The sequence below is a fragment of the Palaemon carinicauda genome, chromosome 39, assembly GCF_036898095.1.
Source record: "Palaemon carinicauda isolate YSFRI2023 chromosome 39, ASM3689809v2, whole genome shotgun sequence".
Lineage (NCBI taxonomy): Eukaryota > Metazoa > Arthropoda > Malacostraca > Decapoda > Palaemonidae > Palaemon > Palaemon carinicauda.
In genome coordinates, this window is record NC_090763.1 from 45,680,813 (window position 1) to 45,700,158 (window position 19,346).

Here is a 19,346-nt window from a genome sequence, read left to right on the forward strand (position 1 = left end):
ATTCTGTAGGAAGTGGAGATCTGTGACAATAACCCCGCAGGGTTATATCTAACGAGACTCTTTGTGCCCTGGGGGCACGATGCCAAGAGGCGGTGGTTGGCAGGCATACCCACCTGCAGCAATAACCCCAAGGGTTATGTCTCATGAGCCTTGTTGTGGCGAGATCTGAGGGTCGTAAAAGTGAGTGCTCATGCGTAACTGAAGTAGCACTTGTCAGAACTTCCCTCACTAAGGAGGTGTGACCGAGTAGGGCCTCAGACCTTTGTCAGTGAGAGGAACTCACCCGCTTACTCCGCTGATGCTTATTAACTGGGTATGCAAGAGTGCACAAGACTCTCGCTAGACTAAGGTCTGTGATCAGGTGCTGAAGCTGAGTGAAATGAAGCAAACACAGGTATGTTGGTGAGTAGCCTTGTGTGCTGCTACAAGAGAAGGCACGCTCTTGGATGGTGGCGAGCAAGGCTGAGAAGGCTTTAATGTGCACTGATGCACAGAAAGAAAGGCAGGGTCTTTCCTGTAAGGGGAGGAAGCCTGAGGTGGTCACCAGGCATCACCATCTGCGGAAATAACTCCAATGGGTTACTGTAATGCCCACGACTCATTGTCGTAGCGGGCGACCTCAAACGGTTGGCAGGCATCACCATCTGGGTGCTCCAAAGAACAAAAACAAAGAGCTGGAATGAGGCATCGACAAATTGAGCACTCATTTCCAAAGCATACAGAAGGGAGACCAGTCACGTGACGAGGGCCTCGTTCACGAATGAAAAAGGTGCTCAACACCTGGTGGACCTTAGCGTGCTGAGCAAACTCAGGTTGAGGTGTACCACGTATTCAGCAAGCTTACAAGTATCGGAGGGCAAGACCATGGTCAACTCCTGGGTAGGAAGTTGTGCCCTCCCGTTGTGCACCTAACTGTAGCGCCTCCGAAAGCCGTTCCTTAGTGGAGAGACCCGAAAGCCGTTCCTTAGCGGAGAGACCCGAAAGCCATTACTTAGCGGAGAGACCCGAAAGCCATTACTTAGCGGGGAGATGTGAAAACCTCAAGGAAGGCAAGAGTTGCTGCTTGGCACCACCAACAGCCGTTCCTTAGCAGGGAGAACCGAAAACCCCAAGAATGGTAAGATAGAAGAGACTCCCCTGTTCATAGTTCCATTGCTTCGCTAGGGGAAACGACGGTGTCTGCACCTAAAGGTTATCCAGGGGTCAGTTTGCCATTGCTCTTATTCGTTCGTCCTCCAGAGGACACCAAATGAGCAGAGACAACGGGGAGGGAAGGGCTTCTTCCATTGTCTACTGAACCGCTCCCACTGGTAGGATGACTACTCCCTGAAAAAGGAAAAAGAAAGTAAATCGCGAAAAGTAAAATTGACATCCTATAACTGGTGAGTGTGTGAGTGGGGTGGCTGATACACTCTCGCTAACTAGCTGTAAGATGTTATACCTTGCTAAAACATTTATGGCTAGTTTCAGCCTTCAACGAAGTAATATATCCAAAGTAAAGAGCTAATGGATTTGTATAAAGTGTTGGAACAAATATATTTTATTTTTCAAATAAAATCATTGAGTACAAATCCATCATTTTTAAAACTGCATCATTCCTGAGCTTTTGCGAATCGTAGACACAACCTTCCTAAATAAACATTGGTGGAAGATAATCTGCTGGTAGGTTGATGCAAAAGCTAAGAACTTCACTCTTTTGCGGTCTAGGTACGGCTGTGAGAAGTAAGTCTGGTGTTTGGCACATAAAAATGATAGGTTTTTATATGAAAAAATGTCTTGGTTTAAAAAAAGGTTTGATCGACGGAAAAACCTGCTTTTGTGACATACTGAATGGTCAACGAGGACTTTCTGTTAGGCTAAAAAAAGGAATCTAATATGACACAATACAGTATATGAAACAGGATACACTAAAGAATTATTATCTAACTTGCATTAGGGTCAGTGTAGCAACATGCAAGTACAGATTTGGTGAATACAAGGGATACCTACAGATCTTAGACTATAAACCCATTTCAGACTCCAATGCTATACTTTTCAACTAGAAAACAACATATGACTCACTGGGAAGATACCAGTGCCACCTAGGCTTTAGCTTACCACTGGAAGCCATCTTTTTTTTATTGATATGAATAGTCCTGTTACATCCCAACCTCCCTTGATTAGTCTAGGGAGGCGTGAAGCCTTGGGGACCATACAGTCTCTCCTAAAAATAGACATTTCTTTAGTTCGAAAATCATCTTTTTCCTTTGCAAATACAAACCCTTCTTCGTTTAAAATTGGGATGTCTTCAGCAGACCTGTAACTGCCACAGATTCGTTAAAAAGGAAGTTAATGGCGTGGGTTAGTGACCCGCTAACCTTCCTGTCAAAATAATTTTCACTTATGTCTTCAGCTGTAACGGTCCAATCTGGAGGATCGGTATGGCTAGCATGGTAGCCAAACTGATTGTGGGTGCTAAGAACATCGTCTTCCAGGTGACCGAGGAGCCTGAGTGCCATTTTTCCCCCATTTTTACCTGACGTACTACAGTATCTGGATAGAGAAGATAGAACCTCGCTGTGATGTTCTTACAATGCTTTAAACCAGTCCTGCAACAGTCTGTTGCCAGTCCCTGCTCCTGGCTTAGTAGCACCTGACCACAATTACCAGAGGGATGGGTACAGGATTTTGCTCTTGTATCTGACTTAGCCAGTTCTACAAGTTCACTTCTCTCTGATACAAAACTACATTTAGTCTCAGCCTGATCCATCCTCGGCAACCTCGTACCTTTATATTCTTAGTTCCATTCTTGGACTTATGGAGGAAAGACAAATCTCTTGAGCAGTCTGCCAAACTCTTGGCATTTTCAAGGGATGAAAGGCTATGGAGTCTGATTCAAAGGTGCTGAATTTCGGTTCAATTCCAACGGAGTCCGAGCTCCCCAAGTCGGAGTGTTCCTTCGGGGAAGTTATCGCTCTCATCTGCAAGTGCAATGAACATAGTGAAGCATGAAATTGCCTGCTACTGGAGGGTCATTGGTCAAAGCCTTGGTGCACATCAAGGATAAACATATTATCAGCCCTGGTGAATAATTAAAAATGCAGGTCTGAAAATTTACTTGATGCTAGCTGGTTCAGCAAGATCCTGTCTCATGCACTTTCGAGGCAGCAGAGATTCTAAGTGTCAATCTTCCGGGCCATCACCTGTCATGGTTGACTATTTCTAATTATTATTATTATCATTATTATTAATTATTATTATTGATTATTATTATTAGTTATCATTATTATTATAATTATCATTATTATTAATTATTATTGATTATTATTAATTATTATAGATTATTATTATTATTATTTACTACTATTAATTATTTTTATTTACTATTATTAATTATTATTATTTATTATTATCATTACTATTAATTGTTTGAAAAGCAGGATGTTATAGGCCCAAAGGCTCCAACAGAGAAAAATAGCTTGGAGGCTGTAAGGAAAGCAGTAGTGGAGGGTAGACCATTGCCAGTGCTAGAGAAGTGCAAACCTGTCTCCCTAGCCCTTCATTATGATTGGACAGTTGGGAGGATGTCCAACATACCTTTACTGTTAAAAACTAAATAAAGATATCGTAGGCAAGCAGCTGAAGGAAAAGCTGCCCAGAATTCCCAAATCCCTTTTAAGGGAAGAATTAGAAGCTAAAAAGAGACTACAGTGAACCCTCGCTACTTCGCGGTTCGACCATCGCGGATTCACCACTTCGCGGATTTTTTTCATAACCCATGTCTATACATATATTGCGGATTTTCCGGAAATATCGAAAATACCGCGATGTGACCGATGGTGCGAGATTGGAGAAAGTAAGGAAAATTGAATCATGATTGATTTTCAATATAAATGAAACTTTGAGGAGCAACAAAGATATCATTTGTTAGAGAGATAGAGAGAGGTAAGGAATGGGAGGTAGTGAAAAGTAGCCCACAGAGAGAGAGAGAGAGAGAGAGAGAGAGAGAGAGAGAGAGAGAGAGAGAGAGAGAGATAGGTAGAGAGAGAGAGAGAGAGATAAAGGGGGGTTTAAATGTAATAAACAAAAAAATTTGATAGGTTATAACACATTGGTGCTTATGTAATATCAACTGTATACTGTAGACGGTTTGAATAAGTTAAGAAATGGTATAAATGATACTTTGTTAGTGTATTCGTACACACTCAAGAGCGGCAACTAGATGACAGCTGATCTAATCACAGCCAAAAGTAAAAAAAAAAAAAAGTCAACAATACTCGATTTTTAAAACACACCCGAAATTTAAAAACAAAAGTACACGCTTTCTTAATGTGCAATTAACTATTTAAAGAGTGGCAATTTTCTAGAATAAAATGATATTTCCCAAAAAATAGTGGTTTGCTGATGAAATCGGATGTCCTATTTTTGGCTATGATTGAAATGGATGTAGACTCGGCCTAATTATTTTATTTCGTATTTAATTGACACTAAGAAAACTAATTTTAGTTTCTTCATCTAAATGTAAGTATTGTATAACACGAAGAGAGAGAGAGAGAGAGAGAGAGAGAGAATGAATCAGCTGTTGTAATCAAATGGCGTGTTTTTGTTTCGTGAGAATTTCATCGCCACGACTTTAACAACAACATACTGTACTGAACTTTACAGTATTATACAGACTACTGTAATATGATAAAGTAAAATATTTGTAATCTATTTTATATGAAATGGGGCTATTTTTGTTTTGTTTAAAATTTACATTTACGTATGTAAAACAACTCTCTCTCTCTCTCTCTCTCTCTCTCTCTCTCTCTCTCTCTCTCTCTCTCTCTCTCTCTCTCTCTCTCGTAGATTGTTTTCCTGCTTTGCTACGTATGTATGATTTTATATAGATACGGTAAATAATATTTGTAATAACATATTTTATAAAAGCTTTTACTGTAATATCATTATTTATCACTTTCATCATGCGGGTTAAATTCCTTAGTTTGTTTACTGAGCGTACTTTATGACGCCGTCGTATCAGGCGGCGTCATAAAGAAAAAAATTTCATTTGGAAGTCCTAAGAAAAATTAAGTAAAACATTAGTAATAACCAAATCAACATACTGTACTGAATAATCAATATAATTGATGCAAAAACTAACCTATAAACAGATGTGTAAATGCGTTTCTTCATTAGGATCAGAGATAAACGTAAACAAAACATTGGTTGCCATTTTTTATCGTGCTTTTTGGCGTGTTTAGGAAACGCATGATATAAAGTCGCCTTTAATATTTGTGCCTGTTTTAGTTTAGGGTACTGTATTACATGCATTAAGTGTTCTGTACATTAAAGGGTAGTTTGTTAACAGTACTACGTACAAGGGAAGGTTTTAAAAGTCTGAATATACATGTTAAATAAATAGGTAAATATGGTGTTACTACTTCGCGGATTTTCACCTATCGCGGCCGCGTCTGGAACCTATCTACCGCGATAAACGAGGGTTCACTGTATCTGCTTCTTTATCCTTCCAATCTGATCTAGAAATGGTTATTGGAAACTATTCCAAATCTGATCTCTTCCCTGTCTAGGGGAAGACTCACCTAACCGTGTTTCATAGAGATCTCCATGCTTTCTTCTTATCCAGAAGATCATATAGAGAACACGTCCTAGCCGCTGCTACGACCAAGTATGAACCTAGAAAACTGATAGAGTCCAATATCTGGGAGAAAGACCTCTTCCCCAAAAAATTGGTTAAGAAAGTCATAGAGTAAGCAGCTCAGGAGAATAAGAACCTTGTAGACAAGTGGGTTATGTCCTCTAAATGGAATTTTACCCCCAGTGAAGGACCTCAACCCAAAGGCAAGAAGTACAGACAACACTTTAAGGGAAGGAAATGCTTTCCTGTTGCAACAGCCTCAGTCACCGCCATCCGTCAGACGGTATACTTAGTTCCCCAGCAGTATGTATCACAGTCTCCAGCCTTCAATCCAGTGTACGAGAGAGCCATCACCACGTTCCACCCTGCCAGAGCTCAAAAGAAAGGCACCAGTATCAGGGGAAGGTCTGGAAAAGGCGGTTAATCTAGAGGCCAAAAAAGTGAAGGCAAGGCGGTTAAGATGCAGGTCCTTCATATCAACAATGAGGAGCTCCCAGTAGGGGGACGACTTCACCTGTTCAAGGATCGATAGGAGTTCGATCCCTGGGCTCACAGCAGTCTTAAAAAGACTAGGCTGGAATTGGAGACAGAAACCACCTCAGTTCAAGAGGTTCTACCTACCTTGAGTGCCTTTTTTTTGGAGTATTATACACAGGATCTTCTCCGGAAGGGAGTCATCCGTTGCACAAAATCCATGAAGTTTCAAGGGCAACTATTCTTTGTGCCCAAGAAAGAATCGAAAACTCTTCAAACTATTCTGGACTTGTCCCCACTAATCAAATTCATTCTGAACGACAAGTTTCAGATGCTAACTATCTTACAAATACAGACCCTACTACCCCAGGGGGCCTACAACATCTCCACAGATGTTACCGAAGCCTATTAGCATTTTCCGATAGGTTGGCCCTTCTCCCCCTACCTTGGTTTCAGACTGGCAAGAAAGGCCTATGTAATCAGAGCTATACCCTTCAGGCTCAATATAGTTCAGAGGATTTTCACAAAGCTAGTCGAAGCCATGGTCCAACAATTACAGAAGAAGCCTCCTGGTTATGGTGTACTTGAACGACTGGCTAGTCTGGGTTTCAACAAAGTCAGAATGTCTTCTGACAGCCCAAGAAGTCATGAAATTCCTACAATCTCTGGGCTTTCAAATCCCCCTCGAAAAGTCCAGTCTGTCTCCAGCTCAGGAATTCCAGTGTCTAGGATACTACCATTAGAGTGTTAAAGTGTCTTTTGACTGCCCAGACAGTACTACATGGATCCTTCTCTCTGGTTATGGTTCATTTTCCCTTTGCCTAGACACACTGAATAGTCTGGCCAATTCTTTACAGATTCTCCTCTGTCCTCATACACCTAATAACACTGAGATTACCAAGGAATTCTTCTTCACCCAAGGGGTTACTACACTGCAATTGTTCAGTGGCCACTTTTCTCTTGCTAAGGGTAGAAGAAACTCTTTAGATATGGTAAGCAGCTCTTCTAGGAGAAAGACACTCCAAAATCAAACCATTGTTCGCTAGTCTTGGGTAGTGCCATAGCCTCTGTACCATGGTCTTCCACTGTCTTGGGTTAGAGTTCTCTTGCTTGAGGGTACACTATTCTATCTTACTTCTCCTCCTCTTGTTTTGTTAAAGTCTATATAGTTTATTTAGGAGATATTTATTTTAAAGTTGTTACTCTTAAAATATTTTATTTTTCCTTTTTTCCTTTCCTCACTGGGCTATTTTCCCTGTTGGAGCCCCTGGGTTTATAGCATCCTGCTTTTCCATCTAGGGTTGTAGTTTAGCAAGTAATAATAAACAATAAATAATAATAACAATAATAATAAGTAAATAATAAGTGATAAGAATAAATACTAATGAATAATAATTATGATTATACTGTAATTACAATTATAATTAGTAATAATACAGTAGTAATTATAATAATAATAATAATATGACTTCACTGGAATCTAAAGTCACACACCCTCTCTCTACCACGATGACGGAGAAAGGAAATCACAAACTCTGTCAGGTGCCTCACTCGTTCAGGAGTACTCACCAAGCAGCTATAGGAAAGAGTCTTAGGTTCACAACAGTTCGCTGCCGTGACGGAACCAATCTTAAAAGCAAGACTCCAAGATGCCAACAGAGTCTGGAGAAGAAAGGCATCAAATGCTCGTAGAGATTCGCCACAAAATCCGGGTCTTACTGCAAAAGCAGTTCAAGCTGTGGTCCACTGCCAAGAGTTTATCAACACATGTCCCTCTGCAGTATTCTCCTCCTACCGTGACTATTCACACGGACGCCTCAGAACAAGATTGGGGGGACACTCCCCTTCCAAGAAAGTACAGCGTCAGTGGTCAACCACAACTTAGAAATTTCACATCAACATTCTTGAAGCTATGGCAGTGTTTCTAACTTTGAAGAGACAGGACTTAAAGACAAAATCACACATCAAATTAGCCATCGACCACAGGATGATAGTCCACTGTGTCAACAAACAGGGCTTTAGATCTCCTCAGAATAACTATGTGATTCTAGCCATCCTCACTTTACCAAAGTGAAGGAATTGGCATCTCTCAACAGTTCACCTCGAAGGGGTTTGCAATGTGACTGCGGATGCCCTGTCAAGATCCAAACCTCTGAAACCAGAATGGTCTTTGGATGCAAGTTCCTTCTGTTTCATTCTAGAGCAAGTCCAAGAACTGTAAATCGCTCTCTTTGTGACTGAGCTCCAACATAAAGTTTTCCCAGTATGTAGCACCAAACTCAGATGCGGAAGCGACAGGAACGGATGGGATATCTCTGGATTGGAACCAGTGGTTTCACATCTCCTAATCAAAGTCCTGAACAAACTACGGACTTTCAAGGGAACAGTGGCTCCCAACTGGCCCAAGAGCAATTGGTATCCTCTTGTTCTGGAACTCAAACCTCTCCAGGTCCCTCTACCATCTCCACTGCTCTCCCAGGCTGTTCAACAGAAGACTGTCTTCACTTCCTCATGGATAACAAAAACCCTTCAGCTCATGATTTTCTTGCCCTCGCGGCTCAAAGAAAGTCCTGAGTTTCAAAGGAGAGAATTGACTTCTTAGACGAGTACTGTACACATCCAGCACCATGAAATAACAATATTTGCCTTCCTGGAAAAAATTAGTTGCATTCGTAAAAAGTAACAGCCCTCTTCTATTTCTATGGACTTCTGTATTTCTGTCTTTATCTCATTGCATGATCTAGGTCTCCTCTACACCTATTGCCTCATGTAAGTTGACACTAACTAGACCAATTGCTTATGTTTTTTATATTGATCTTAATAGCGAGCTGTTCAATAGGATCACGAAGGCTTGTGCTAAACTGAAACCTAACGCTCCTCCCAAGGCTATTTCTTGGTCGTTGGATAAACTCCTGCAGTGCCATTTCGATAGATAACAGCTCTACTTCTCTGAGGGATCTTACTCAAAAGTCTATGTTTTTGCTTGGTATGGCTTCTGGTGCTAGAGTTCAGTGAGATTGTGGCCCTTTCAAGGGATGAAAGCCACAATGAATTCCCGGATTCGGGAGAGGTAGATCTTTACCCAGATCCTGCATTCTTGGTGAAAAATTAACTTCCCACAAAACAATGGGGGCCCTGGAAAACTGTTCCACTACTGGAAGACCCTTCTCTGTGCCCCATGGAGAGCCTTAAAGCCTTCTTATCCAAGAGACAGGCCTATAAAGGCTCAACTTTTTAAAGGGGAGTCAACAGGATCTAACCTTTCTCTGAAACCGCTAAGGTCCAAACTAACCTACTGGCTGACACGGAAAGTATTCCAGCGGGTCATGACCCTAGAAAAGTTGACTCTTCCTTAAATTTTTTCCAATATATGTCCTCTGCCGGCTTACAGGCTTACACAGGATAGATATCTTCATGAGCGTTCTCCATGTCATATTATTTTAAATGGCTTTTCTTTAAACTCTTACCATCATCAATTGCCCTTACTTACTTATGGAGGCTACCATTCAATTTAGGACAATCAACTTATTCCTGGCTAGCCTATCTATAACAAACCAAACCTTGGCATGGGCTATTACTGTGTGCCTCATAGGCATAGGCTAATACTTTAAGCCTAGACTTAAAGTTAAACTTGACACTTGATGTGGATAAGGACGGATCTTCATTTGTAGTGGGGGTTGAGGGAATGGCTGATTCCCGGGGTCTTTTTATTTCTTACTTCTACAAGTGCTAGTACATGACAGGTACTCTAAAATGGTACCCTGTAATATGAAATCTTCATTTAGGACAACGATCCTATGTCAAAGAACACGCAATTCGTAGCCTAGGCTATACTGTACTCCTACCTAACCTACTGGTTACGCTGCACAGTTATTATTATTATTATTACTAGCTAAGCTACAACCCTAGTTGGAAAAGCAAGATGCTATAAGACCAAGGGCTCCAACAGGGAGAAGTAGCCCAGTGAGGAAAGGAAACAAGGAAAAATAAAATATTTTAAGAACACCACCACCAAAATAAATATTTTCTATATTAACTATAAAAACTTTAACACAACAAGAGGAAGAAAAACAAGACAGAATAGTGTGCCTGAGTGTACCCTCAAGCAAGAGAACTCTAACCCAAGACAGTGGAAGACCATGGTACAGAGGCCATGGCACTACTAAAGACTAGAGAACAACAGTTTGATTTTGGAGTGTCCTTCTCCTAGAAGAGCTGCTTACCATAATTAAGAGTCTCTTCTACCCTTCCCAAGATGAAAGTAGCCACTGAACAATTACAGTGCGGTAGTTAACCCCATTGGGTGAAGAAGAATTGTTTGGTAATGTCAGTGTTGTCAGGTGTATGAGGACAGAGGATAATTCGGTGTATATGTAGGCAAAGGAAAAATTAACCGTAACCAGAGAGAAGGGTGCAATGTAGTACTGTCTGGCCAGTCAAAGGACCCCATAACTCTCTAGCAGTAGTATCTCAACGGGTGGCTGGTGCCCTGGCAAACCTACTACCTACTAGCCTAGCAACTCAAGAATAAGCAGTTTCACAAATCTTGGAATAATATTGCACATCTTAATTTAAGGTTGGTGGAACAATTTCAACCACATGCAAGCTCAGCACGAAGCAATTTCAATACTGTCAACATTATCGTAACCTTATTTGATAGGTTACATTACCCTGTAATAAACTACAATAAAATCGAAAAGGCTTGTTTTACCATTATATACCGTTTCCCTAGTATGTTTTCCCCACCCAAAACAAAGAGTTCCCACTGGGGGTCCCCCATTATAAGCATGTAGCCTATGTATATAATATATATATATATATATATATATATATATATATATATATATATATATATATATATATATATATATATATATATATTTATTTATTTACACACTTGAAACTATTCATTTCCGACAGGAACGAGTGTCATTTTCGAAGAGAACAGACCTTCTTCCATAGGTTACATTATCCTGTAATAAACTACAATAGAACCTTAAAAAGATAACCACAATGGACAATCTCAAGTGTTATTAACATTAAAACATATTATAACTAAGACAAGAGCATACCTTTTACAAGGGAGAAAATAAGAGTTTCACAATAATAAGGAGAGCAAAGAGGTCTTTTCTCTACACTGGTTGTTGACAACTTGAAGAGAGCGCTGACAGCGCTCTATAGACCAGCTGACCAGGGCAGAGTTGCCAGGTTTTCCAAGTGAAAAAAGGTTAAAGTCTGATCAACTGCATCTTTAAAAGGCCAACCTAATAGAAAAAGGCCGAAAATATAGCATTTAAGGCTAACCAATTTCTAAAAGGCCAAATTTAGGTATTTAGCACGAAAAAAGGGACAAATTTAGAGGGTCTTTTGGCCCGAAAAAAGGCCAACTGGCAACCCTTACCAGGGCCCAGGCAGCTGTTTCGTCTGGATTATCGTACATGAGCCTTAAAATTGTCATTTTTTCAACCAAATAATATCGTACACAGTTTCAATATAATTAGTTACATGATTGACCTATTTAAAAATATTTTAGCATAATTGTTTAATTGAACACACACGCGTATGTATATACCTAAGGTATGTATCGTCCATCGCAATGGGACCTAAAATAATCGTACATGTACGATAATTATCGTGCCAATAGCACCCCTGCTCCAGGCTCTAGTGTTGCTAGATGGCAGATGGTTGTCTAAAAATACCCAAAACCACCCAAAAATCCATATTTTCACAAATATATTTTCTTCTGTTCTTGTAGGCTTTAATAATATATAAATTACTGACTATACTTCATGTAAATGCAAATAAACTAACTGCAACAATATAAATGTTTACTCATCTTTGTTTTTTCTTCATACAAATTTGTATACAATATCCCTATCAGACATCCAAAATCCCCAAATTTAGAAATAAATCCCCATATCTAGGAACAAACGCCTTTGTTTACCTTTTTCACTTAATCACAAACTCTCGACACCAAACACAACTACCCCTTTGTTACGGCTCTCTACACCTCTGCGCCTTAAATCCTTACACTTGATCCTACACAATCTCAACCACTTATGGCTGACATAACATTTTGATGAGATGAAAACCAATTCATTTGTTAAGTCCAATAATCGTCAAGGGAATCACCATTCAGCTAAATGAAGCATTTCTGTCATTACATTCAAACATTATATATATATATATATATATATATATATATATATATATATATATATATATATGTATATATATATATATATATATATATATATATATAGGTATATATATATATATATATATATATATATATATATATATATATATATATATATACAGTATATATATATATATATATATATATATATATATATATATATATATATATATATATATATAAGATATATATAGGTATATATATATATATATATATATATATATATATATATATACTGTATATATATATATATATATATGTATATATATATATATATATATATATATATATATACAGTATATATATATATATATATATATATATATATATATATAGGTATATATATATATACTGTATATATATATATATATATATATATATATATATATATATAAATATATATATATATATATATATATATATAATATATATATATATATATATATATATATATATATATATATATATATATATATAGGTATAGGTATTTCTGGGCTCAACCTGTGTTGCTCCGTGAAATGCTCCTTATAGTACCATTTCTTAGGTATAAATATATACAGTATATAGGTATATATATATATATATATATATATATATATATATATATATATATATATATATATATATATATATATATATATATATATATAATATATATATACACACTACAGATTCACTTTTTGTCATTTACCACTAGATTTTGCATTACTTTACTAGTCACACAAGCCAGTTGGAAGGAAAGAAAATAGGCAAATTAAAAATTTTAGGGTTCAATTTTGACAAAGCCGAGCTTCCCAAAGAGAAGTAATATAAATATCAGGGGAGATTCAGGGACATAATACTGTTCATGGATGCAAAACTTATTTCAGAGTATTATTAAACAAATATATTATCACCAAAAGGATTATGAACGCAAGTATTTTGTAATATTTTCACATACTGTATAACAATGGCAATGATGCTAGATGAAGACGGTATAAACTATCTCACACTCATAAACATCATCACATATATTAACCCAATGGATAAATTTCACACCTGGACACTCAACCTGTACACTATCTTACTTTACTTACTTTGATGGCTGCTTTTCCGGTCCCATACAGCAGGGGAACCCCACTCTCTACAGGACCTATCTTATCAACATACATATAATTTTCCATACAAGAAAAGGAAGTCCTTAAGTATGTCGTCATATATCATTTTCTAAGAACTGCGTGATACATATAGTAGACCTAACTACATCTTATACAGTATCTACTGTTTTAATCAATCATATAACAAAATTCTAAAAAGTATTTTATTTGGCAAAGAATGAAGAAAATTACTATTATGTATATGTATAAAGTATAATTCACTGTATCAAGACAAAATAATACAATCAAGTTCATACATTCATGGACACACATTAGTCAACACCAAAAAGACAAGCCAAGTACAAATATAATGCAAAATGCTAAAAAATCTTGTCATTAATGGTAAATACATCATGAAGAGTAAATATGTGTCCTTACTTATGTTATACATAGTAAAGTGTTCCACTAATAATCCTCATTAGGCCACAATCTTGATGCAAATGAATTTCTGCACACGTTTGTGAGAAAGTTTCTGTGCGTGTGTGCATGTAGATTTTTCCCAAGAATCCAGTGTAAGTAGTTATCTTAAACTAGCACCTGACACCCAAGTACTCTACCGAAGACACTGTGCTTCTAATCTAATAGATAAGCATTATTGAAACAAATATTCTAAGAACACCCAACTTTCTATTTAATATTTTCTTTTTTTGAAAGTTTTTTCTGATCATTTCCTAAATGTTTCCCTGTTAAGTAAATCATCTTTTTTATATTATTCGCTTTCAAAAATCTATAAAGGTCTTTTTAAGAGGCCCTTTACAAAAACTCACATCAAGGATAAATTGTTTTGCTGTGTCTTGATAATTTTTTTTTATCTTGTTTTAAAAAAATTAAAAAAAGTGCCACTCTTTTGGCTCGCAACTAAAGGGGTTCTCCTTATATCTTTCAGTTGTCTATGTGCAGATTTCATCTTGTAAACTGCTTCTACCTACTTCACACAGAACTAAACTTGTACACTTTGGATACTTGGATACTCTTAGTAAGTGAGTGTGATGTTCGGATAAAAACTCACCACTTCAATATTCATAAACTATTTCCATCTACTGTACTTCTATAATTCCCATAGACAGTTGTAAAACATAAATCATATCAACACCCAAATGGTGCACTATCAAAAGCCTCTCTGGCTATGCCATAAAGTTAACATTAGGCCCATACAATCAATGACTTATTTCAACATCTTCAGAGTGGTACCCTATATTTGTACACCCGTTTAAAACTGATTCAAAGATGTTTTGATCAACAATATTTTTATGAATCTTAACTCATGCCACATTAATCTACTTTATAATCATGATGAACCAAATTTCAAGAGGATAAGAACTTTCCCTAAGTACAAACAGTTCACCCGCTACTAAACCTACATAATATGAGATCTTTTACTTGGAATGAAACAAAAATTAAATTTTTTCAATTCCTGGTTCACACAGGAGCTTAGCTGAGACCTCGAGGCTAAAACTTGATTTCCCCTCACAACTACATGATGGGAATTTATGCAATCAACTTTGAATTCAGAAATAGTTTAAGCAAAATTCAATAGCTTAAAAGGAATTTTGACGTGGGAAAAATCTATTTCTGGGTGAGATAGCCATGTCGTCCTGATGGAAGTTCCTTCTGACAACTTTCTACAGTATAATATTTCTGCGACTGATATTACAAGAGAGTTACCGTCAGGCATCACGGGCTTCCAGCCCCCGGAAACAACTATCCATAGCTCCTACTTTTAAGAATAAATATTCTTTCACATCGATTTCCATCGATGTAAAAACCAACTCAATCATTGAGATGTTGAGTGTACTTTTCATCCACAAGACCCGAAACCTTTATGTACCATCCTTACTTTGAAATACAGCCATCCTACCGCATTGTGTCCTTGAATCCTACAAATTATATATACCTTTGCAAGATCTTAGTTTGTTTCTTGATGGATGTTTTTTTTGCGTTTAGTACAAGTATTATACATATCTCAAGAGATTTTGCTGTTCACTAATGAGATTTTTTTTATATTACTAATACAGTAATCCAGCAAGCCTATGCTACTTTTTTTCTGATCTACCATCTTAAAACCTACTGCAAAGTAGTATTCCCAATGATAAAAGAAATGTTTCACCCCTTCTAAGACCTGCCCATGCATCGCAACATTAAGATCTCTATCACTTCCATATTTCCTAAATAAATTCTGGGGAAGCCCCCAGCCCTCCTGGCACAATCTTACATTAAATATGCAATACTGATTTTATTCCTTCAGCTTTCCAAGGGCATCCACATGACCACTTTAAAAGAATTTTTTTTTCTTTGCTTTACTTTCTGTCACCAATAAAATAAGTTTTTATTATACTGGTTTTAAGTCCTCTCCTCTTTATTAGACTCTTCCATTACTTAACCCTTTTACCCCCAAAGGACGTACTGGTACGTTTCACAAAACTCATCCCTTTACCCACATGGACGTACCAGTACGTCCTTGCAAAAAAATGCTATAAAAATTTTTTTTTCATATTTTTGATAATTTTTTGAGAAAATTCAGGCATTTTCCAAGAGAATATGACCAACCTGACCTCTCTATGACAAAAATTAAGGCTGTTAGAGCAATTTAAAATAAATATACTGCAAAATGTGCTGGGGAAAAAATAACCCCTTGGGGGTTAAGGGTTGGAAATTTCCAAAGAGCCTGGGGGTAAAAGGGTTAAAACATTTCTCCAGTATCTTCGAATTAAGCTGTTATCAATGTCATCAGCTAATAGCAACCATGTACAGTGTGGTCTAGTTGCATGGGAGCCAATACAAAGCTAAGGCATCAAAACCAACCAAAGACTGAAACCTGGCCACAAAATAGTGTAATCTCTACCATTCTGTTCTAAAAAAGGGATTTTAATAGTATTCTGTCTTCATGTTAGCACACTTGTTAACACTAATAAATTCCCAATTTTCATAATACAGTATCCAAAATGTGTAATATGTGATTTCCAACATTACAACTTCTCTGTTTTTAAAGCAAGATAATTATCACCCCTCTATTTTGATAATACAGCCATTTTGGTATTCTCAGCTAACTCCCATTGAGGTTTACATTTATAGTTTTATTTTAAACAATCTCTACTAGAATTGTTATTTGATGATGTTATACAATAAAATTAACTGAAGGATTCCCTCATCAGGTTCAATTACACCATATTACACCAAATAATTATGCTATATAGTAAAAAAAGTCATAATAATAATAATAATAATAATGATAATAATAATAATAATAATAAAAATCTCCTTCTGGGGAGTTAGATATGAATTGAGATCTCTCTACTCCTTTCTGCACTATGCTCTTCCCGCCTAAACTTTAATTTCATCTCAGATGAAAATGAATATTCCAAAAATTAACATAAAAAGATGATACCATACTCCAGATTGTAAATTCTTGATGAATGCAAAAATACATAACTTTCTTATTAATGTAACATGAAGATGGTCCAATGTAAGAAATTTTATCTGGCAAAGTCTGTTATTAGAAATACTCTTATGGGACATGAATGTACACTATATATTACATGATCCCACATGCAGTAGTTTGCAGTACTTATTGAATTCTGATAGTTACACGAGTGTACCTTCTAGGGTTTAATACATTAACCCTTTTACCCCCAATGGACGTACTGGTACGTTTCACAAAACTCATCCCTTTACCCCCATGGACGTACTGGTACGTCCTTGCAAAAAACTGCTATTTACATTTTTTAGCATATTTTTTATAACTTTATGAGAAACTTCAGGCATTTTCCAAAAGAATGAGACCAACTTGGCATCTCTATGAAAAAAATTAAGGCTGTTAGAGCAATTTAAAAATATATATATTGCAAAATGTGCTTGAAAAAAAAAAAACGCCCGGGGGTTAAGGGTTGGAAAGTTCCAAATAGCCTGGGGGTAAAAGGGTTAATTACTTTGGATTTTCTCATACAATAGTGCAATCTGAAAATGAATCACAAAAACTCACATACCCAGAAAAAAAAGTGCCATTCTAATGGAACTCTGTGATTTCTCCATTCTATCTTCTGTTCTGGTATGGTAAAACCCCAGACTGTTTCTTTTTCTTTGTTATTTATTTCACGGGTGAATGTTGAATACTGCATTGTAACACTCTACAATATTACTATATTTTAATCTACCTTAGATTACCTAAACACTCATCTAAACATAAGATGGTTCCAGTGGATTCTCGAAAAAGAAACGGGAAAAACTCAACTATCCGTACCAAGATCAAATAAACATAAGTAAAAACATTATCGGTTATGCTACAATATTTCGTATGATTATAAATAACCTCTATAACTCAACTACCCTCAAATATTTCGATAACAATAAAATCTTGGTTTAAAAATAATCTGGAAGTCTTTTTGGAAGATGTACTGTAAATTATGCTTTCCTTGGTTTCTATCTAACAAGTAACATTAGTTTCCATTAAAACATCCCTCTTGTGCAAGCTGTTAACAATATGTTTTATAGTAATATTTCTAGTTAGAGGAATTCTTAAAATAATTCGTACTATACTCAATTTTTTTTATGAGGCGCATTTGCACTGACTCGCAGTGGTGCCCTTTTAGCTCAGGAAAGTTTCCTGCTCTCTGATTGGTTAGACATATCTTGTCCAACCAATCAGCGACCAGGAAGCTTTTCCGAGCTAAAAGGGCACCCCTGCGAGTCGGTGCAAATCTGCCTCACTAAAGAGAATTGACTATAGAACTTAAGTCAGGAAGCATATTTTCTCTTTGACAAAGGCTCCTTCAAGTAGGGCAAGGATGGATCTGCTACTATAGGAGGATTTACTTTAAAGCTTCCAAAAGTATTCAAATGTCAGTGCTGACAACGTTCTAAGATACCTATCTCTAGTAAACAGTTCATTTTACTTGACAAGAAATCTACCTGGTACTGCAAACGTATTGAATATAATGAAACTAAAATCAGATTTTCTATTAAAACCATAGGAGAAACCATATTAGATATTATTCTTTTTTTCTGCTGAGCAAATGTCATTCATTCTTCAGTTTATTGTCATGTCAGAAGACAATAGCAAATTATCCATTTCTTGCTATAGTCCATTTCTTTTAGCGATGCATATTTGCACCGACTCGCGGCGGTGCCCTTTTAGCTTGGAAAAGTTTCCGGATCGCTGATTGATTGGACAAGATAATTCTAACCAATCAGTGATCAGGACACTTTTCCGAGCTAAAAGGGCACCGCCGCGAGTCGGTGCAAATATGCATCTCTAAAAGAAATGGACTATAGTTAGTTATACTACATTACATGCTTTTAATATTTCACAGCATTAAATCTGAATCCAATGTATCCTCTTCAGAGCAATTGCTTAATAAAATGTCAGTGATAATATCCACAGTGCTTACAAAGATTTTCTTATGTGAACAGATAAAGAAATTTAAAGTTTCCATAATCATTAGCACAATCAATGTACGTTTTTTTTAAAATCTTAAATCCAAGTCAAATACTAATGTAAGTATTTGGCTTTACATCCAAGACTGACAAATGTTTCATATGTTACAAAATGTGTATGTCCTCCTTTGAGGGCAATGACTGAAGTTGCATGCTAAATTGAGGAACATTAGTAATACAATATCAGCCTTTGCAAACAAAATTACCAAAACAAGATGGTCAACTCAGTTGTGTGGATTGAATAAAGCTATTAAATTTGAGTGTAGGTACAATCTACATATACCATTTTCATCTACTTACAAGTATAAACCTTACCTTAATGTGATAAGATGTTTCAAGTGCTAAATCCTGACAATAATCTTATATCACAATGTTTGGTTACCTCTAAGTATGAAACAACCATTCTTTCTTATACATTAGACAAAACAAAGGGTTCTTAACAATATACGTATTAAAATTGTTGATGTTAAATTTCCCACCATGTCCTTTT

The 19,346-nt window shown here is 36.7% G+C and overlaps 1 long non-coding RNA gene across 2 annotated transcripts in view; it reads right to left on the bottom strand.

Annotated features, from left to right (window-relative positions):
* LOC137631155 (uncharacterized) overlaps positions 1–11,238 on the bottom strand; it is a 41,028-nt gene extending 29,790 nt beyond the window's left edge. The window contains exon 1 of one of the 2 annotated variants that reach the window (XR_011041867.1): positions 11,164–11,238. This is a non-coding gene — a long non-coding RNA (uncharacterized lncRNA). The remainder of the gene's footprint in view (positions 1–11,163) is intronic. The other variant, XR_011041868.1, reaches the window with a different exon arrangement.
* Positions 11,239–19,346: the final 8,108 nt, after the last annotated feature.